This window comes from Poecilia latipinna, unplaced genomic scaffold (genome assembly GCF_001443285.1).
Source record: "Poecilia latipinna isolate Pla-1442-1.1 unplaced genomic scaffold, P_latipinna-1.0 Scaffold4867, whole genome shotgun sequence".
NCBI lineage: Eukaryota > Metazoa > Chordata > Actinopteri > Cyprinodontiformes > Poeciliidae > Poecilia > Poecilia latipinna.
Genome location: NW_015117483.1, coordinates 1 through 1765, shown reverse-complemented (window position 1 = coordinate 1765; position 1765 = coordinate 1).

Sequence of the window (1765 nt, the reverse complement as noted above, 5' to 3'; positions counted from 1 at the left end):
CACACCAAATCCAGGAGGCCCAGATTAACACTGTCAGATTTGATTTCAACACTTTTAAAGTGTATATATGGGTCCAGACCAGAAAGTGTTAATTTAACTCTTTTTGGAGAGTTAGTACCTTAACTCTAATAAATTGTCAAATATCAAATCTGCTGGAGTTAATCATTTAACACTTACTAACACTAATTCAGTGTTAGATCTTAATATTAACTCTCACAGAGTACTTCTTTAACTTCTTAAGTGTTATTTGTAATTAATATTAAATAGGTATTTTATTGTTTTGAACTTTTAAAAATTCTTTGGAAAATAAACATTTAATAAAGAGCCAATGATTTTCTCAAATGCATTTATTTCAAAACGTGCACCATAATTACAAAACATATTACAACGTGGAATAATGTGCATGTTTCACATCACTTTCATTCACATATTGCTTTTTAAAAGGTCTGACATCAGCAGTGCAGTAGAAAATGCAGTATGCTTAATACATTTTTCTTCAATAATATATTCAAGAAATTGTTCAAAGTACAAGGTGGAGAAAGTAAAGCCTATATCAATGCATGCAGTTCATGTAATATTTGATAGAGTACATTTTCTTTTAACAGGTAGATTACCAGATATGTACATTACATAACAGACCAACCTGATATTCAGATCCATCATTTCTTATCCAGTTTATGTTTCTGTTGATAAGAGAAAGTTCCTCTCTGCACTCCACCAGAGAGATGTCCACTCACTAACAGATTGTCTTCAGGTTGTTGGGCTGTTTGTGACGTTTGGCTGGAGACACCAACATGCTCCTCTACTGCATTAGACAGTCTTCAGTCTCTGAGTACAATAGCCTGTGTCGGTCTCTGGATCATAACAAAAAAAAACAAAACAACATAACAATGAGGAATGGAACGAAGGAATACATTTTACTACAACTCTAACAATAAGACTCAATTACAGAGATGTGGAGTTTCAGAGATATTAACACTTACATCATTTTTGGAGGTCGAATCTTGAAGAATCCTTGGAATGATCAGGAGGGGGAGGTTAGGCTGACGACTGGCGAGTCATCCGCAACCAAACTGGTTCTAATATATACAAAAAGGCAATAAAAGGATTAAAATATGCTGCAAAACGTATATATGAAGACACAACAGCGGGAATAATGCTTTCAACGTGAGAAAGCCTTTTAGATATTTTCAAAGGAAAAAAAATCGATCAGAAAGGTTGATAAAGCTGACCAATATGCATGTAAACGTTCAACATCATGAAAAAACATACTCCAGATTATTACGGATCTCTTCAAGTTAGCCAGTCTTCACCGGCTTGATTTTTTCCAACACTTCGCCAACAGTCGGCATGCTAAGCTAAAAATGCTAACACCGAGCCGTCTATCATACAGGTTGAGCTCAACTCAAAATAATAGTTATAAACCATCTCAGAAAAAATGACTTACCAAGCGTGGTAAACACCTCAGACAGGTGGAAAGTAAATAGTCCTGAAAGAACTTGGCTTCTGTCGCTTCGCTTCAGTGGGAATCTGTGACTCTGGGGCGGAGTCAGTGAATTAACTCCTTCAGTGTTAGAGCCGCTGGTGGAGTTCAGAGTTAAGAAGTAAAGAGTTATTGATTCTATTTTAACACCTCTAGATTTGATAGGAAACACTTTGTTTTAACACTGGATTTTAACTACTAATAATATACACCCCAGAGTTACATAAACAGAATGTGACTCTATAAGTGTAAAATTAACTCTGCTTTTGCACAAAGTCTACT